The 20,784-nt window shown below is 40.8% G+C and overlaps 1 long non-coding RNA gene across 1 annotated transcript in view; it reads right to left on the bottom strand.

Moving 5' to 3' along the window:
- The window catches only part of LOC142033083 (uncharacterized), a 36,963-nt gene extending 21,167 nt beyond the window's left edge, over positions 1-15,796 (bottom strand). Inside the window, exon 1 of the long non-coding RNA XR_012651077.1 lies at positions 15,654-15,796. This is a non-coding gene — a long non-coding RNA (uncharacterized LOC142033083). The remainder of the gene's footprint in view (positions 1-15,653) is intronic.
- Between the last annotated feature and the right edge of the window lie 4,988 nt (positions 15,797-20,784).

The raw sequence follows: 20,784 nt of genomic DNA, 5'->3' as shown, positions 1-20,784 counted from the left end.
AGAAATAATTAAGGCTAAACACAGAGAGCACCATTCCAGTCAGCTGAACTGATCAAATATATTCCCTCCACTGAACAGGCAATGCTTTTTTTCCCCTTCCCAGCTCTCTGTTTCCCTTTTTCTTCTTTCTACCTCTCCTGTCCTGGCTGTGCAATTCCTGGTTTTAGCCATATAGTTCAACCTCCACCCTAGCCCTTACATTCAGCAGATAGATACCTCTGTCAGCCAGTTCTACTCACTAACCTTGCAGAAAAAAAGTAAGACCAGACTTTTTTCCCCATCAGTTTTCTGCAAGGCTAATGAACAGGCTCATGGAGGAGGCCTGAGCCTGCACAGGACATGCAGCAGGAGGAAGAGACAGCAGCGTGAGGGAAAGGCAGGACTCCATCCCAAGAGAGCATCACACACTGGAGTTAGTTATTTATATGTTCACTCTAGCTCATCATCCTACTGGAAGCTGAATCAAGATACTTTTAGTGCATTCTCATAGTTTACCACTGTTTCACTCATCTTTATATTGCACTTTTAAAACTTTTAAGCAAACAGACTGGTTAGAATAAGGGAAAAAGAAAGGACAGTGATTGCTGCAAATACTGATGAAAGAGTGACACTGTGAGAGTCTGAACCCACTGCCAGTCGATTTCCCTACATAAAAGCAAGTGGGACTGAACCTGTGTGGAGTCGGAAAGCTGTGCCTTAACCAGCATTGTTCTGGGAGGAAGAATCAGGATCAAAAGTTGCCATGTCAACACAACACCACTGAACTGCCAAGGAAACAGAGCATGCAGCATGTTCACATCTGGGGGAAAAAAGCCTCAGCTTTAGCTCCATTAAACATTGCAATGGAAATACACTGAGTAGAAGAATTATGCAAGAGTGTTATATTTTGTCTGTTGCTTTTTAGATGTATAGTTTCTTAGCCATAGAACACAGTGTTATCAGATAATACATTTATAATCTTCACAGCTGTTAAGCTTGGTGACTGCACACTAACAGACAGCCCCAACACACCAAAGTCCAGAGGGGAAAAGTCACCCCCCCCCCACGCACACACCTGCCACAGAAGAAGCAAGCTCTGATAATATATCTGGCGAAAAAAGGGAGATGAATGAAGAGGACCAAGTGACAAGCCCGAAACACTTATTTTACATGTGCTGTTGCAATGTGCAAAGCATTTCTGTTCAAAAAAAAAAAAAAACCAAACAAAAACCCCACCATCATAAAGCAGTAACAAAATTTCAATTTTAATGTGGTGAAAGCCTGGATCAAATGTCTGACTGGGCATGGAACACCTTCATCTAAACCCACAGCTTTCAGCACCAACATGCAAAAAATAGAGCCTAGAAAAAGAAGACAAAAACACCCATCATAAAAATATTTCTAAGTGGAGAAGGTTGTTTAAGTGTCTCTTGCAAGATGGGACACAAGAATTTGTACAGGCATCTCTTGGATAGTAAGCTCCCAGTGCTGCAGATACTCTAAGCTAAGAGCTGAAAAAACAGAAACTGTTAAAGAAGCTGCATTCAGCAATATACTAGAGAAGACAAAGTAAGGAACCGGGATGTCAATGAAAGAGTATTCATTATACTGTACAGTTATGTGCTGTGTATATGTATGTAAGCATGTTTGATCTATCATCTTGGGTTTTTTCTCCATTTAATATAATAATTTAGAAAAAAAAAGTGACTAATGCTTGCAAGCAAAGCAGATTAGTTCATAGCAGCAGAAACATTAGTTTAATTTTCCAGGTTTCTCAGTGATGACTTTAGCAGGTGTTCTAGTAGTGTCCCCTTTCAACCTGGACCTGGCGTGTGCTGCTGCCAGCCAAGCTCTGGCAGAAGGATTATGCAAGGGACGACAAGGCCAAATGACTGTGACCGAATTTCCCTATTTCTGCTTGTCATGGTTTATCCCCAGTCATCAACGAAGTGCCACGCAGCTGATTGCTCAGTCTCATCCTCCCCCCCCAGTGGGATGGGGTGGAGAATTGGGAAAAAGAAGTAAAACTCATGGGTTGAGATAAGAATGGTTTAATAAAAATAAATAACCCTTAAAAAATGGTTTAATAAAAATAATAATAATAATAAAATAATAACAATAATAATAGTAATGAAAAGGAATATAACAAAAAAAAAAAGAGAGAGAAAGAAAACCTAAGAAAATACAAGTCATGCACAATGCAGTTGCTCACCACCCGCTGACTGATGCCCAAGCAGATATCCGCGTCTCCTGGCCAACTCCCCCCAGTTTATATACTGAACATGATGTTCTATGGTATGGAATATCCCTTTGACTAGTTCAGGTCAGCTGTCCTGACATGCTCCCTCTCAGCTTCTTGTACACCTGCTTGCTGGCAGAACATAGGAAACAGAAAAATCTTAACTTAGGATAAGCGCTACTTAGCAACAACTAAAACATCAGTGTGTTATCAACCTTATCCTCACACTAAATCCAAAACACACTGCACCAGCTACTAAGAAGAAAATTAACTCTATCCCAGCCAAAACCAGGACACTGCTACCCATACGCATCTGTATTTTCCCACCTAGAAAATGTGATTTTGTTGGTGCCTGTGGTTCAGCAGAAAAGCTGAATTAGAAAAGACAAGTTATGTTTTTGCATTTCTCACTGACTCGTGGTGTGACTGGACTGTGTCATGTCATCTCAGTAGGATTCAGCTTCCAGAGATGCAGGGTGTCTTACAAAGGCCATGAGAGAGAAGTCTACAGAGGAGGACTCTTCATGTTGATATTTTGTAAGGAAACACATCTGAGCCTACATGAAGACCCTGGATACAAAGCACCAAAAGTTTAAAGCCTTCACTGAGCTTCACAGCTCAAGATGAATCTGCACTAAGGAAAACAACCTACAGTCTCTCCCACCTCTACTCACAAACATTCATGTGTGTTAGGCTAAACACTGTGTTAGGCAATATCACAATAACATACATTTACAACAATATGGAATTAACAAAAAAAAAACCTAAAGGAAGCGGAAGAGGAAGAACATGAAGAAATGTGTTTCGGTGCAGCACTGAGGTGCTAAAAGTCTTTAATAATCAACAAGGCAAAAAGTCCTATGGTCACATGAAAGCCTGGAAAAGGATCCCTGGCTTCAGCTTAGCTATTGATTCATTCCACAGCTCAGCAAGTCACTTTTAACATCTTTATGTCTCTATTTACTTCCATGTATAAAGGCAGCTGTAATAACCGTTGTTACAGTTTGTAAAGGTTAATCACCTTATCAGGCACAATCCTGATTATATAGGACTGCAAGTCACAAAGTACAGTTAGTTCAATATGCTTATTTGCAGCTACCTCATTTTATTCCCTACTTGCATGTGGTTTTGTCAGGAAATAAAGCTCTATGATGTGCAGTACAAAGTCAAGAGGCCCATGATGCAAAAATATCATAAAGCAACAAAGAGACACAAGCACAGGGAATGACAGGGAAGAAAGCAGTCTGGCTAGCATCTCCCAGGAAGCTTAAATATGTGTAAATACATTTTCAGCTGGCATAGGGCACTTGTTTTAAGCAAAAAGAAAGCTTTTGGTCTCCGTTCCTGAGTTTCTTCATTCCAGTCACAAAATAAGGCATGAAAGGAGTTCATCTGGAAAATGCGCTGCTAACAAGCTCCAGTGGCTTGCTCTTGAGAACAAAGATTCCTGTTCACGTACTTATAATCAGCTCTCAATTAAGTTAGCTTCATTCTACTCCCTATTAGGCAAAACACAGATCATACAAATCATAAATAAATTAGACTATAAGAACAGACTATATTTTGCACATTCACCTTTGAAGAACAGCATTATAGTACAGATGAGACCTACAAGTCTCTGTGAGACAGGACCAGATTCCCTTCCAACTTACAGATCTAGGTAAAAATAATCACGGCATTTAATGCTGCTTTCTTAACTCACAGCTAAATGAGGACACTGTTACAGGTGGTGAAACTCCAGTGAAAAAATAATGAGTTCCAGTGTAAGCTAGATTTTATGTAAGAAAGTTTTCTTCTGACATAGATGTGTAAATATAACAAATATCTACAAGTAAGGACTGCACCTGATTCACAAGACGTTGGAGAGTTACCTGCAAGCACTGTATGAAAATATTTGCCCACAAATGCACATAGCTTCATATGAAGTTCGGAAGACTTTTCCTTCATGCCCCTATTTACTTATTCCCTGCATCCCCACAAGAGCCCTGTTCTCTTTTTACTACACCTAACCTACACTACCAATCCTTCCCCAGTTTGAATTTGAGAGCAGGGGGATGGGGCATGCTGGAAAGCATGCTAAGAGACCACTTCGTACTGCAAGCATTCCCTCCTCCCATAGTACAGCCAAAGCGGCATAAACTTTCAGGTGCTGCTTGATACCCACCTCCAGATATATTTTCTGTTCACTTTATTTTGTCTTCTAGCATTCATAAAATTACCAAACATCTTCTTCCTCCTTGTCCCTCAAAGGTTTGCCAGCTACTGACAATACTGTGTCCTATATAAACTTGCTATTTCACATTCCAGAAGAACAGTCTAGAAGAACAAATAGCAGCTGTTTAAACAGGCATTTCTTCTATAAATAATATGTGTGCATGAACATTATGCATAAAGGGGTGGGTGGGTGTGTATAAATGTATCTATACGTATCTTTTTATATATGCACAAACACATATAGAAACATGCATATAGACACATTCCAAAGCAATTTATCAGTGAGGCAAACTCTTTATGTTCAATAAATGTAATGTGAAACAGAGTGAATCACCATTTCACATATTTTGAGATGAACAAAACAAATTTTATGAAGGGGGGGGGTCTTAGGTAGAGACTAGCAATTGCAGGTGAACCCTTTAAGAATACTTCAGCCTACTGCTGTCATAGGCAAAGATATTTCCACAGGCAGCAAGGAAAAGGAAAAGGCAGTAAGATATCTGTAGGCCACTGCTGGAAAAGCAAGGAAAAACCATCTAAGTACAGATCCTGAAAAACACAGAACTTTAAAAGTGTGGTTGACAAATTAGACTACATTAACAACCACAAAAACATCTCACTTATGAGCCCAGGTCTTCATCGGATGCTACTCTTCAAATTGAGTAAATCTTTGCACCAAAACATGTTATATGGATTAACCTGGTTTACCTATAGGTTTAATACTGTCAGCATCGAGCTCTTGTGGAAAACCTTGCAACCAAAAATGCCTTAGAGACCCGTGAAACATTAAATGCCTAGAGAGTGCCTGTAAACAAAAATAGCCAGGTTTCTTCAATTGTACACCCAGGAAAATTGTCAAAAGCTACAGCCATTTTGCGACCTTACTTGCCGTTCTCACAGCAGGGCTAGCTACTCTGCTGAAACCTGGCAGCGTGGTATCTTAGGCGTCAGCCTTCATGGTCTTGAGCTTTCCTGAGGTGGAGCTGCTCTGCTCTGGGGCTGAGTGTGGGGCCGTAAGTCTCTCCACCTGCACTGACGCTATGGGTTGCACAGAGTTCAGGCACCCACAATCCTGCTGCTCAGATGTCTGAGACCAGTGGTACACACAGATTACCTAGCTTTCTGAAAACAAAACATCTCTTTTTCAGCATTTAGAAGCTAAACTACAATGTCTACAGGAATATTGACCAACAGACCTAGTATCTTCAAAATTGCCTAGACGAAAATGATCTTTCTGCTCGCTTCCTCCCCCCCCAAAAAAAAAAAGAAATTGCTGGAAGGAAAGGGGCACAGCTAGCTTCCCTCATCTCCTTCTCTTGGTCCATTCACAGGCTGCCCTCCTGCCTGGTTTCAAGGCAGGCTCCTAGGCCAATTGCTAGGGGGCTGAAAGTCAAAAGCCTGGCATGTCTGGTAACACTCCCCCTGTGCTTGCTGAATGGTGAATTACCTCAAGACAGTCTATTCTTTCTTTCCTGTTTTTCCAGACTGGTTTCTATTCAATTAAGTACTTTATAGTTACACAATAAACAACCCAAAGGCTTGCCCAAATACAGCATTCATTTTTGCAGAGTGGTCTGCCAGTCACACCTGCATTTTCTACTGCTGCATGTTTTTGCCTCCTCTAAATGAATACGGCTTCATTTGCAATGTCTCCTTGCAAAGCAAACATTTCTTTTGGCTCCCACTGAACACGGCTTGCAGCCGGCTGCTCAAATGGGAAGGTCCATGGCAACCGAACAATAGGCACAAAGAGCAGATCGTGTGGGGAGAAAGTGGTGACAAATTCTAGCCCATGGGCACCAGGTTGTCTTAAGCAAGAGGCAAACAGGAAATAAAAACAAGGAAGCAGAAGAATCAACGACTTTAAGCACCTTCTGAGCGCACAACACAAAGACAGACGGGAGAAAGCTATGTCAGCCAAGAGAGCATATAGCAGTGCTAGTGTTATTTCCATATGTCTCTCCTGCTAATGCCTGTCTAGAGGGTATTACAATCCAGCCCCTAGTATGTAGTTGCTGAGGGCCTTAGAGCAGTAGTGTTGCCTCATCTCAGACCCAGGAGTCTCTCCCAGTGGCTATGCAATGACAGCTTTCTTGAACTGGTTGAAGTTTTTTGGGCAGTACGCAAGTGTTTCCTCTTGGCTAGGCTCCATAAAAGCCTATGCAGCTTCTAACGGTGCATCGCTTCTCCCTCACCCTACCTGTTACTGAATCAAACAACATGCATCAATCCTTCAGTACCTGGGTTTTCCAAAAGATGATCTGCTTCACATGGGAAGAGACACACTAGTGACTTAAGGAGATCTAATGCCACTGGTTTGAAAAAAGTTCTTGTTTCACACAGCAGCAGCAAATTTCATTTTGCAATGACTAGCTTTCAAACTTTTTTCAGGTCTCATCATTTGTACAATACCAGTGGAAAAAAAGAGTCTCGTGACTCCGTTATCAGCCCATTTTATGTAACATGTTTGCAGTGAATGATTAAACAAAAAGATTATTGCTTAGTAAGTTTTGAGTAGTTGCCCAGAAATCATGCATGCAGAGCCAAATACTACCACTGACGTTTAAGCACTTTTAAAAGGATTAACTAAAGGAGACTGTGCCAAAATTCATCCTTTGAACAGGGAGGTGCGCTTGCCATTGAAATGTCAATGACAAACTCAACATTGATTTGAAACTTGACGCAAAATGCACAGGGAACTTCATTCTCCTGTTGCTTTAGAAATCAGGACTCATGTACACTGAAGGATGAATCCATGGTAATGAAGCTAGTGATGGCCATGATCAGGGCAAATGGGGATGTGTAAGCTTATGTCTTTGACAGTTCTCTTTGTGCTCCCATTATGAACTTCCTAAATGTTTGTGTGACTCAGTAGGCTGTTCAGGAATAATTTACATTTGTAATGCTATGAGTACTGTTCACAGAGATTTCATTATTTAAGTTTCAAGTGCTCCCTGAGTTGCTGATTCCTTAACAATTTTCAGATCAGGCACTTCAAAAGTTCTGATATAAACACTTGGGCAAACACTGTCACAGAATAATTGATAAGGTTCCCTATTGCTTGGAAAATATAGGGGATTTAGTGCCAGTTCACAAAATGTTTGTGAAAAGCAACAACAAAATGAACTACAAAAGCCACTGCAGATTTTATAACTAATTACCTTTATTAAATGTTTTCACAATTGGCTCAAGTCTAATGGAAGGGCTTGTCTGTACTTGAAAGTTGAATCTGACCAGGACAGACTACATGTACATTGCAATGACTATTGCAGAATAACTCGTGTGTGAAAACCTGTTCTGGAATCAGTCTGCCTCATTCCACTTTAGATTAATCTGCTCTGAAAGAAAGAATTTGGGATCTGACACATATCAGAGTTGAGAGCTCTTTTTAGAAGTACTTGAATTTGATATTGTCTTTCACTGTTCTCTCGTTCCCTTTTTGGCAGGCTTTTTGGCATACATTTAATTCAGCTCTGCAGTAAGGATAAAGGGAATAGTAAAAAAGAAGGGAGTCCTTCTGGAGAACCCTTTTATTGATTAATTCCTGCCAACGTCCTTGAATTCTACAGCAAATCTTGTAACTAATGATCTCCGGGTATCTGAGGCCTCTGCTTGTGCCTTTATGTTCAGAACTTCAGGACCACGGTGCCCAAGACCCCTGTGTAGCTTGCATAGCAGGTTCTATCTCAATAACTCTGCACGGGGTAGGGAGAGGATCAGCTTGGACACTACAGCTGCACAATGAATCACCACAGCAGTGGGTAACATTACTTTTAGAAAGATCCATAGTCTTGCACAAGATTTTGGTCACCATGCTCCTTTACAGCCTCCAAACACAGTAATGATGACACTAGCTATCATTTTTTTACTTCTTTTGCCTGCAAGATGAACAACCAGCATGCTCATTTCCAGCAACATATAACAGGCCAGAACTGCTTACACAATGACTTTTAACCCTTGTAGAATGGGATGATCAGTCTCCTCCAAGGGAGCTCATAAAGTCAAAAAGGAAATACTTACTCCTCTGTGTATGCAGCCACTTTTTCTATTTGGAATGCCTGGCACAACTGTTGAACAAAAAATATATATAAAAAATAAAAATAATAAAAAAATCAAAGCAGTGGCAATAGATGACTCCAGATCATTCAAGGCACTTGGTATTTCTTTTCCCTGGCTGTGGTTCTGACTGTCCTAAAAGCTGTTGCTCTGAACAAAACTGGTGTTTGTACCCTTGCCTTCAGCTAGCTAGGCAGGAAGCCCAGTTTTCAGTACTGTGCTCTTGACCACAAAGCATACACCTGGGGCCAGAATTTGATGTGACAGTTTTTTGCTGGCTACTACCAGATCAAAAACTGTGGCCACAAGCTACACAGAGCTGATTCAGGACAGATTCAGCTTATTAAATTTTGGGGGTGGAGAGAGGGGAAGTTTATTTTGACAGATGTTATGACAGATGAGGCATAAACTGTCCTGCTGCAGATAGCATAGAGTCTATAAACTCTACATGATGTGCTTTGAATTTGATAGAAATTCAATCATCAAGCATATTCATCTCATCTGTGTCAAATCATGGCTCTAGGATGCTTCAGAGGTGAACAGAGCCAGTATCTGGTACTGGATGGTGTACCTTGAGGCTGGGGAGTTAGATACCAGTCTCATACAGATGCCCACCAGAGGCACACGTTACTCTGGCAAAACTGCAACTGTAAGTCACCACACCAGGACTTAGGCGATCCTCAGATTCTGCTGATGAAGAGTGCTGCTGGAGATGATACCCAAAGAGCCACTGAACATGCCAATGATGACGATTTTCAGTTTAAGAAAACAAAATGAGAAAAAGAAGAGACATAGTTTCTGTAACAGGAGTGTCTCTAGGCTTCAGCAGCAGTATGAACTGAACATAAAATAGCTGGCAGCAAACAATGCATTTTATGATATGTAAAATCTCAGTGTGTGGCAAGAGTTACAATACTTAACTAGGCACATTAACACTTGAAACCCTCTGTGGCTTGGGTAGGGAGCCACTAGAATAAATTTCAAGTAATCTATATGTGCTATCTTTTATTTCACATGAAGGTATCCAGACAGAGCATGATACAGACTGAGCTCAGGGACATGGAATAACAGCTGGAGGTCTTCCACTGGTCTGCCACTAATTTGTAATGTATAGCAGGATCAATCTAAAAGAGACGAGGTCTTTCAGATTAGGAGAGACTATCTATATTGCTTATGACTGCTGCAGGGAAATGTCTTGATACTTATCCTGCCTTAATTCCTTGCCTCCATGGACTGTTCTTTTTTAAAAATGCCTGCAAAGCACATTTCCTCAGGAATCTGAGCATTTCAAAGGTCTGGAGCAATCTTGCAGAGTAAGAGACACAGACAGAAGACTGTGCATGTCCATCCTGAAACATGCATGTAAATATTTGAGCCCCACAGAGCTTTCCACATGAAAGGCTGTATCAAGCTTCTGCTTGCTCATAATCTCTATTAAGCAAGACAGCTCTTAAATTTGTTAGAATGGACCACGTTCCCAGCTGGTATAAATTACTGTGGCACTTCTTGCTTCAGTGAACTTACAGATGGCTTTTTACCCCCAAAGTGCATAGATAGCTTGAAGTACAAACCTACACTCCATCGGTTTGCACCAGCTTACATACGCTCAGGTTATGCTATCTTGCACTAATATACCATAAAAAGGAAGTATTAACACAAATTAAACAAGCTGGTTGAAAAGTTAGCAGGTTGGCTTGTAAACAAGCATCATGATGGCTCCACTTCATTCCTAGCATTAATTCCTAGTTAAATAAGCAATTTTAAGTGTCTGAGAAATTATGTTTACCATTTGTCTGGAAAAAGGAATCCCGCTTTGCACCCCACATCCTATCAGAGATTTCCACGGCATTCACATTGCCCTATTCATCCATCACAATCCCTCCTCTCTTGGCAGCAGTGACTGAGGGATATATATGGTATCTTATTCACTGGATAAATCAAGTGTAACTTTCTTTCAACAGAGACAGAAAGGGACAGAAAAGCCTCACTGTTGCTACCTCTCCCCCTCCTTGCTGTCCCCCCACCACCACCTTCTGAGCCCCTACCACTTCTACTTCACCTCTGCCTGCCACGTGGGCTCTCTCCTCCTCCCCATCCTCTGTTTCCCACCATTAGTTCCAGCACTCAGAAGCCCAGAGGATTATGTTTTGCTATACGTCATGCTTCAACTTTGTGTTGGTACACAGGAGTGAAAGCGGCAGACCCAACTGATAAGCAGTGCCCAAAACACTTTCCTGACCTGCAGTGAAGCAGCCATCCACAAAGCTTTTGGGCAATGAAGCTCCAGGAATTGATCCCCAGAGTCTTCCTCCTGCCCACAGTAGAATCTCATTTCCTCCAGTGTGGCCAGTCACATTCCTGAAGGGAAGAACTCAGGGCAGAATTCACAATGGCACTGAAGGAAATACCTCATTTGTATGTCAATTTTTAGGGTCTTTTTTTTTATTTCAAAAAAAAAAAAAAGAAGAGAAAAGAAGAGAAGAGAAGAGAGAAAAGAAAAGAAAAAAAGAAAAGGAGAAAAGAGAAAAGGAAAAGAAAAACAAATACCAGCTGTACTATCATGTGAAAAATGTCTATTTTTAATAGTCACTTTGAAACACTTCTCTATTCAGATAGCTCACAGCAGCTCAAAACCTTTGGTGCTCAAAACCTTTCAAGCACTTATTTTTTCCCCTGGGTTCCTCACACTCAATGTAATATACAGCAAGCAACCTCTACTTTTTCCAGAAATTTATATCTTTGAAATCAAAGTTAAGAACCTCTACTTCCCTTTTCACCTTCAAACCCCTATATGCCTATTTTGAGCATGCTTAAATACCTGGGTACAAGGCAGTTAACCTGAACTGAAAATTGAGTTTCAGCAGGTTGTTTAAACTACACAAAACTGCCCTGTTAGATGCTGTACAAACATCAGGCTTATTATCAAAATAATCTCTCCAAATTAATCATGAGTAAAATAAGAAAAAGTAAGATTATAGCTAATCCTCAAAAGGTACCATGTTCTCTGGCTGAGGAAGGCTTCACTGTAAAATTAGTTGGTTTGTATTATTTTTATCATACATGGCCATTCTGTAAAATCTACTTGGTTCATTCTTTGCCAACCACAAATGATCAAAAATTATTAGTTAAGACCTCCAATAATCAGCAGCTTTTCTAAAAAATTAGGAACGTATTGGAATATTTCTTTGTCTTTTACTTTCAGGGTATGTTCAATGGCTTTCAGTGAAGCCACTTCAGAAACCATCTTTCAGAAAAAAATCATCCTGTTTCATGGACATGGTCAAAGTAACAATTTCTGGTGAAACATGCTTTTAAGGAACACATCTATAACAGTAAAGTTAAAAATAAACTTCTCAGTGGAGAGCTTCTCCAATATGCATTGCTTCATCTGTTAAACTTAAAACTGCTATTGCCCAGACCTACTATCAACTTGGGAGAGGACAAATACCATTAATGGGCCATAGCATTAGGCCAAGTCTCACTTGCTAAACCGCACACACCTCTTGCCAAATCCACGCAGAGGCGGCTGTAGAGTTAGGCGTCTTTTGCATCACATGTCATTACCACTTCCCAGTGCTGTTCAACATGATCAAATACTACTCTCCCCTCGCAGGCACCCCACTTGCCTTGCATCACCCCACTGACAAACTATCACACCACCTTATGTGCTCTGGAGCGTGTGGCTTGTCAGGCAAACTCATACCTGCTCACCACTCAAAGCTCTTCACAGACATGCTCAAGGAGGCAAAGAAGCCAAGAGGAGAGACCCTTAGCTCCCTATGAAGCGCTATGGCCAGAGAGGCTGTCAGAGGGACAGGGGCTACCTGCAAAAACACAATAGGCTCTGCTCTACAAAAAACAGAAATTGTTCCACCAAAGCAACAGTTCCCTACAAAAGACCACAGCCTTGCAGGCAGCTATGGGGCCACCAGGCCCGGCAGTGCCCAGGGCATGCATCCTTCCCCATGCCTGGCCCCAGGGCACGGGATGCTGTTTTAGGAGCCTCTGCTCTTTGTGCCGGTGTTCCCCAAACACATCCCTCCTGGAAGGTTGTTTCATTTTTGGGAGGCTGGCAGGGAGAAGAAACTTCTTCAATGTCAACAACTACATTTGCTATCAACAGTGCAGAAATAACCCGGCTCTTTTTCAACTGAAAATAAAGGTCAGATAACTTTAGGCTCCATTTATGGCTAGCAGTGCCTGCAAACATTTCTGGGTATAGCAGCTCAGTTGTCTATGCTATTACACTGTTCTCACAGTGTGTTGCATGATGTTGGCCTACAGCTTTTTTCCAAACTTTTCTGGATGCAGTTAGGGAGTTGGTGCAGGTAGGAGACCATTTCCAATAGGCAGGTTGGATGCAGACATCCTGCTCTGGAGGCTAACACCGATGTGGGCCATTCTGGGTCACAGGAGGAGGTGACAAATGATTAGGACTTTTTATATTTTAGTACAAAAGCATTAGGTTCTTTGCTGCCTTACATCTTTTACTACTTTTATTTCTACTTCTTCTAAGATTGAAAATACAATCCTTAAGTCCTTCTGCAATTGTCAGTCTAACTTTACACAGAAATTTTCAAGTCAGTCCAGGAACAATTTTTTTAAAATTACTTAAGTGAATTCAAGTCTCAGAAAAATGTGGACCTCGATGCAAACTTTGTTGGTTGAGTCCATGTCTAATTTTACTATAAAGCAAATTATGCAATAGGATAACCTGCTTACTCAGTTGAGTCACCTTGATCAAAGGCTTTCATAGGAGATGATGTAACATCCTAGTAGGCTTATAGGATTAGTGACTGTGCATTGACTGTGTGACAGGAATGATGTTGGAGTGGAAGACAGAGAGGATATTTTCTAAGCTCTGGTTAAGTATGTGACTTCTTTGTTTTTATACGGCAAAGGCTCCAGCCATAGGGAAAACAAACACAAAAGGATGTGCAAGAAACACTACACATCATTTGAATTCCCCAAAATAATGCAGGAATCATTTTTTTCAAGCACATATTGCACAGCTAGTAACATCTGAAACAAGCGGTCTAAAATGACTGACATTGCTCTTTGGTTTTGCCCTCCCCAATTCAGATTTTCTTGAACCATCTTGGGACTGCAAGGGTTCAGTGACTTGCCTGTGCCCTTCAGGAGCAACAAGCTTTTGACCCTGCTCATTTGACCCTGCAAGAATTTCATGGAATCTGTAATCGCAAAAGCTGGCTCTTTTCCCAGGTTATGTATGATTCAGGCTAACCAGAGGGCAGAGGGAGCAGTGGCCAGCAGATATACCCTTTAGAGGTGATGAAAGTATGACTTAAATAGAATCCCCATAAACTACCATTTGGTTGGTTTGCTGCATTTAGCTATTGCAGGGGTTTTTGTTTGATGTTTAATTTCTTACTGAACCTTGAGCAACCTGGTAGGACATACGACATCAACCATGAGTAATCATTTGTTTGTAGTTAGTTACTATTAACACTACCAGGTAACTTGGTCAATAATAATAAAAAAGGCAAAAGTGCTCAATAAATATTCTTTATCTGTATTTAAAGGGTGTCCCTTTTTGTGTCTCTGATGACTGAGGAAATTAATAAACAGCGTGAAAAAGGTTGACATTATTGTGGAGCAGAGCTATAAATACATAAATAAATTACTATGTATGGGTTTCTATCAGGACATGTTTTGTATTGACTACTCATCTTGCCGCTAAGTTGTCCCTATTTTGTCAGACTCACTCCAGAACTGCCCTGCTGCAATTTATGACTCTGACCTCTCCCTTTTTTCTCCTTCCTTTTTAAAAACAAATATCTGAATGCAGCCTTTGTTACGGTGGGTCCTGAAATACAGCATTACCTTCTGCTGAGATCCAGCTCATCTTTCCAATCCCAGTTTCCAAACACCACCGACATCATCTATCTACTTAAAATGTGTATTTACTGTTACCAATGTTAACTCCAATTCCTTTCTCAGTTGTGTTTCCAGCCTAACACCCTTTATTTTCCAGTTCTTTCAAATAAATACTCCAGTTTAGCTGGGGGTTACAGGCATGATGTAGGCCTGAATGTATTAATAAACCAAACCAGGTAATCCTAACTGCCTTTTCTGGTCCTTTACTCTTGTGAATTTCCTTAGAGTTTGTATAATATTACGTGACTGCATGTCACGATTGAATTGCTTTATTTACTTTGATTGAAAGTTTTTGAGGAACTGTCATTTTGGTGTTTAGTTGTACAGCACCTGGAATATCAAAAGCCTGGTCCAGGCTTATGGCTCCTACAACAATTGAGTGTTACTAAAATACAAAAAGTGTAATCATTGCTAAATGTCAATCTCTGTATTACACTGGCAAAGCACAATCAGTGCTTTGGTCATGGATACCAAAATAAAAGAAGAAATAATTGTGTATTTAGAGGCTGGCATGGCATACACATACAAATACCATGGTTTACTAGATTATATCACTTGCATAGCGTGTCTTCATGTCCCCTGGAAGCCCAATTTAGTACTGTTTGCACTGCATTAGGTTGGATGTACAAGGAGATAATCAAACTTTAAAGCACTTAAAGGAGAATTACTCTAATTTGGTTCAGGTTATATAAACCAGCCTGGTTTTAAGACAGGGAAGCTTCATTCACTCTTTATAGCAGGTGTCCTACAAAAATACCCAAGAATTTTCCCAGATACATGGGAACATATTGGTAGCAGCAGAACACTACATTATTTCCACATACTAGGAACATACTTATCAGGAGAGTAGAAGTCCATGGCTTGCCTGAAAAGAATCAAATAAATAGTGCCACATAGTGTGGGGCAGAAGTATATCAACAGCCTTTATACAGGAACAAACTGTCAATAAAGTTTCTGATCAAAACAGTTCCAAAACCATGCAACTGGTTCCAGGGCCATGGAGGCATGTGAGATTGAGATGTAGTGAGAAGGAGTGACTACAAAAATCTGTGCAGGAGTCTTTGAGTGAGAGCCCCATCGCTCTAGCTGCTTTATTCTGAATTACTAGGCTGGAACTACACTGGGTCTGTTTAATGAATAGATTTTGCTTCAGAAATTGTTTTGTTAAACCAAACACAGTTGTTTGAACTATCAGTTTCAACGTTTTTTACCAGATTTTGCAAGTCCAGTGTACGTAAGAGAGAAAAACTTAAATACAGAGACTGACCTTTTCACTTTGCAAGCAGAGGTTTCAACAAAGTCATGTCTGATTAGAGATTTCAGAAGATTTCAAAAGTTTTGAAAGCCTTGGAGGTATTTGTGAAACAGAACTGTTTTTTTACGGCTTGTTCCAATGTTGACATGCACCGAGAGGCAGAGTAGGACCTGGCACTCCAGCTAATCCAGCACACTGTGCTGACTCAGAAGCATAGCTGGAGACTAATAGGACTTACACTGGCTTACACAGACTAACAGTTGAGAGAGTCTTTTGGCCAACCTCCTTACTTTGATGACTTCTATTTTCTTCTCAAGTGTAAAGTGAGACTTTCTTGCTAACCTTATGACTGCTGTGTTACTATCTATGCCTGCATTATTTATTTCCAATACAATTTGCAATAGCAGTGTATAACTTATCTCACAGCTAGAATCTTTCCCCTATGCTTGTATCAGAAAACAGTACATAAGCTGTTGTCTTATATAGAATTTTGCAGATGAGGCAGTAGAGGAGATAGATACCCATGAATCAAAGATGGCACCGAGGGGGTTTCACTTGGAATGAACTATGTTCCACTTAGAGGTCTCCTAAGAAGAAAAGAATATAGATTGAAGATAGTCCTACAAAGACCTGCTTTCTGGCATACAGCAAATGAAAAGGAAACATGCAGTAGTTTAACGAAAAAGATGTTCATATGGATTAAGACTGTATCAGAAAGAGGGCGTTATCATTTCTATACTCAGTTTTACCTGAGTGTAAACTGCTGGAACAACATCGATTCAACCCGAGAGACCACGAAATACTGTTATCCAAAGTGAAGCATTTCCAAAATGTTCACGCAGGTTCCAGAGTCTCTCCTGCTGCCAAAGTAATTTAAACTTAATGCATTAGCTTTATTTAAAAATATACCTCTGCTTTAGAGAGGAGTTTGGAGCCAGCTGCCCTCCCTCTCAGCATATGTAAGTGATATTGGCAGGTGAATATGTACTATACAGTAGCTTCATATTTCTCCCATTAGGATCCATGTCACTTTCTATTTTTGAGAGCTGAGTGTTTACTGGGCTACGCTTCACCCCCCTCCTTCCCCTGTACTGTAACCTTGTAACCCAAGATGCTGGTGGCAGTATTGGGTTTGCAGTGCTCTGACCTTTTGTCCTTCTACTTGAAATTGCCTGGGTTTATCCCACGATGGCTGCCGGTTGGGTTACACTGATAACCTTTTCATGACATGCCTGGTGAACTTCCCAGCAGAAACAGGAAAGGACCATGGCTTACTTTAATTCAAAGAGCAGCAATTCAAAGTTGGGTCCTCATTAAGCTGGGATGGTGTTAGATCTTTGTGAAATTGCCCTGGATACACACAGGGCCATGAAGGGACTCACCATTTAAGCCTTCGGGTGACTGATCCACAGGTGACCCAGAGACTGAATTCACATTCTGGGCCCCTTTCTCCAGCTCTTATTCAGGAAAAATACTTAGTGAACTTCTTAGGTATTTTGCCTAGTAAAGACAGAAGAATCAAGCCACTTGTGGAATCCATCACATATATTTAACAAGAAAAAGTAATTCCTTACCCACTATGCCACCATACATCACACCCCCCCTAAACACGACCCCAAAAAGATATTCAGAAAAGCAATGACCTAACAAATGGGTAGATGTTTGAATTATTTTGTCATTCCCATCTGGAGGGTCTCCACCTAAGTCCCCCTAGGAGTTTTAACTTGTGTGCCAACTGCAAGGTCAAATTGGAACCAAAGCACTGATTGCCAGTGTTTGGTGGCCTGGTTCATTGAATAAAAAAGACTTGGTGGAAGCTGGACAACTGCTGCCATTTGTTAGTAAGGCTCTGTGCTTTTTTATTTATTTGAAATCTTTTAGCCTACGTAAAGGTAAAACAATAGATTTGCTCCCTTTCTCCTGATTTCTGATGTGTGACTGAATTCCTGTTTCTATATCCCCCTCATTTCACTTCCAAAAGGTTTTATTTTCTATTTCAACTTTCTGTGACTATCCCAATCTGGAATATTAAACTTTGTGTTCCTTTTTATATGCAACAACTCACGGGGGTGAACACAGTTCTCAGAAAAAAAATCAAGAAAGTTCCTATCACCTAGCTAAAAAGCATTATTTTGAATCTCCTCTTTGCATAGTGTTTGAGTTAATTTTGGCTTTGTCATACTGTAAAACTGTGCCTTACTGAACAGCTAGTCACTGCTCAAAAGGAATGTTCTGCCTCCTTTGACCCCTGGCTGCATCTTCCCACCCTTCCTCTTGGCCAGTGCAGGGACTCATCTGATGCTATGAAGAACCAGGTCAGGAAGCTTAGCTGGCAGAAAATTAATCACTCTTTTTTCATGGTTTAGCTTTTTGCTGGTTTCTGAGGGTTCAGAAAAATGCAGAATTACACTAAAAAAAGCAGCACACTGTTAGATTGGCTCAAACATTTTCTGAAACTTTACTTTTACCATTTGCCAAAAGTAGAGTTTTATCTGGTATGACTAAAAATCCTTCTATCTCGCCACTTCTTCAGACTGTGGTCTTTTACATTACCCCCAGATTTTGACAGTTCTGGAAAGCTCAGTGGACAAGATTTGGATTCCTTCTAGCACATAGCTCCACACCTTGCTTTCCCTCCACCTCCAAAACACATTCAGTTATACTCAAGGCAACACAAATTTTGAAAGCTTTTACACATAATTTACTATGAAGCAAAACAGACTTATTTTGCCTTTCAGGTATTTTAATGAGTTGCTAATACTTTTCCCAAGCAACATTCTTTACTATTAATCATTAGCCTTCTTTTTTATTCAGCCCTTCTTTGAGGAATTAAAGTCCTTTTTCATAAAGCCATAGCCTATCAGTGGACAGCTGAAATACAACCAACTACCATTTTCCCTACATGTCATAGTCATATTTTATAGCACTTCTTAATTTTTTTAATGTGGATGCACTGACAGAGACTTTACACATATTCATAGAGAAGACTTATTTGCTTTGATTAAGTATTCACAAGAGCAACTGCTGACCATTCTAGTATCTCCAGAGACAAAAATATGCGCTTTCCCAAATCACTAGAAAATAAGACAGCAGCAGGGGAAGCATGCTGACAAGACCTTGCTGATTTATGCTGGCTTCCCAGTTGAGCTGACATACCTAGGGTTGCTGTAAGAGGTAATAGACCTTTACATTGAATCCTCGGTTTGTCTGCCTGATCTGCCAGTTAACTGGTGGTTAACAGTTAATGCATTTCCCAACAGTGTTCTGTGATAAAGGAACATGCTCATGGTTTCATAATGCATATTCCATTGCAGGTGCTGTCTCCATCAGTTAAAAGTCTGTCTTTCCCTATTTACAACAGGGTTATAAAGCTCCACTGATTTTCATGCTTTGGAAAACAGTAGCTAATATATTGTACAAACCACAAGCCTTTTACCCATGTACGTGACTTCTTTAGAGCTCAAAGTATCATCCTTGATAACGACGAGAAATGCTGGCCTGGCTCTTACATGTCTGATAAGTGTACAGAAAACAGCTGAGTGAATTAAAAAACAAAGGGCAAAAGGCAAAGATCATGCATGGGATTCAGGTAGACAGTGATCCTCCCTGAAACATGCTATTTGATCATTTCATTTTGAGAAGTTAATGTGACTTTGAAGCCCTAACAGTATTTTCCATAGAGCTGGAAAGTAAGGATGACAGATGTCCCACTAGCTCACTACCTACTGTCACAGCAAATACAGTTTTCTTGTCACCACCTACAAATCCCAGGATATGACTGTCTTCCCTCCCTCCCTCCTGTTTATCCCTCCATGTCTAACTCCATATTTCCTCACCCCACCTGCTCTGCCAGAGCTCCCGTCAGCTTCCCTCACAATCACTGCCGCCGAGTCCCTTATGAACAGCAAGAGTTTCCTGAGCTCATCTGCAAAGTCCCTATCCTTCTTTTAATGGCTTATTACTGTCATGTTACTAACTGCAAGCAACTGAACGTACCTCATCTTTTTATAAAATAAAAGAAGGAAAGAATGAGTTTCTCAGGTAAATCCAGAGATGAATGACATTGCAGGGAAAACTCACATTTTGTCAGGATTTTGCTGACATGCACTGCTGATTTTTATTGGTATCAGTGGGAATCTGCATAAGGATCTAACTTCTCTTGCAAAGTTTAAAACAGGGCAAGGACATAACAACAACAAAATGGAGCTCATAAAAAACTAGAAGAAAATTATTACAATAGTGACAGAGGTCATTCTGTGAACAGTCAGCGTATTTTGGTATTGGACTTCTGTTATGCTTCCTGCTGCTCTGCCTGGGAGGACTTTTCAGACAGGGGCACTATATCTGGCCTGAAAATATTCTCCAGATGCCAGCAATGATGTTCTTTCTTTCCCCGCTGTCAGGATCCTCAAGACCTTAAGGTACTACTTTCCAAGACTGCCCCCGTCCATACATGCTCTTGCCAGAACTCCACCTTCCTACTTCCTTACACCCAGTTTGTCAAAAGGAAATTCTCAACCTCAACTGCTTTACTCACAAATGAAATTAAAGATATAGGCTGTGTCTACACAACACAATGAAGATCTCACCAAGTGACTTATTTCAGGCCTTGAAGCAGCACAGTATGGTGAACATTAGCACCTAAACTAATACCAAACAAGTTTTTATATCTCTGTGGCACCAAGCTAATAAAGCTGTGCTGCTTCCAGCACTCCAGCTAGCATCTCTGCATGGCCCTGTCTTGTAGTGTGTGGATAACCTAATTCAGGTCAGCATCCACCTGGTAGCTCTGCACTACATGAGACATACCTATCATTGCTGCTCCATGCATCTGAAACACGAGCGCAGGACTCCATCTCAGTTGCCTAACCCCTCCTGAGAGTCTTTTTCATCTTCCACAGCAATACAGGGAGCACTTCTCTTCAAGCATCACCTCTAGTTATTGACTCCCCTCGCTGAAAAGAACTTTCTTTTTAAGGAGCAGAAGGTAAATATCTTTGTCTCCTCCTGCCCTTCCCCTGGGGTTTTATCATTCTCCTGTCTTCTCTGTTAGTTACAGCAGATAAGACTGATTCAGCCAGTCAGCAGACTTTTTTGCTCATGAAGCTATAGTTCTGCTTCTGTCATATACTGGATGTCCTCT

This window comes from Buteo buteo, chromosome 1, assembly GCF_964188355.1.
Source record: "Buteo buteo chromosome 1, bButBut1.hap1.1, whole genome shotgun sequence".
NCBI lineage: Eukaryota > Metazoa > Chordata > Aves > Accipitriformes > Accipitridae > Buteo > Buteo buteo.
The sequence above is the reverse complement of the archived record's forward strand: the minus strand, read 5'-3'. Positions and strand labels throughout refer to the sequence as shown.